We start from the raw sequence: 318 nt of genomic DNA on the forward strand, positions 1-318 counted from the left end.
TTCCACTAATTGCAGACTTGGGATTACTTACTCTGAACTTAAAAAAAAAAGTGCTATCCTTTAGATCTTTTTTACAGCTAAATTACTTTCAAACACAGTAAATCAGCTCAGAAGCCACTGTGATAACAAGATGTTGTTGAAAGAAAAAGTTGTGAGATAGTTACTGTTGCCCCTGACCTAGGAGGACCAGCACCATCTAGTAGGTGGTCACAAGAATCTAACAGTGCTGGCTTCAGCAGCATGTACTGAAACTGGACAGATACAGAGATGAATATGGCCTCTGATGACATGCAAATTTTGGAAGTGTTGATTATTTTT

The 318-nt window shown here is 38.1% G+C and overlaps 1 pseudogene; it reads left to right on the forward strand.

Annotated features, from left to right (window-relative positions):
- Positions 1–225: 225 nt before the first annotated feature.
- Positions 226–318, forward strand: LOC136377858 (U6 spliceosomal RNA; annotated as a pseudogene).

Source organism: Saccopteryx leptura, chromosome 6 (assembly GCF_036850995.1).
Source record: "Saccopteryx leptura isolate mSacLep1 chromosome 6, mSacLep1_pri_phased_curated, whole genome shotgun sequence".
NCBI classification, from domain to species: domain Eukaryota; kingdom Metazoa; phylum Chordata; class Mammalia; order Chiroptera; family Emballonuridae; genus Saccopteryx; species Saccopteryx leptura.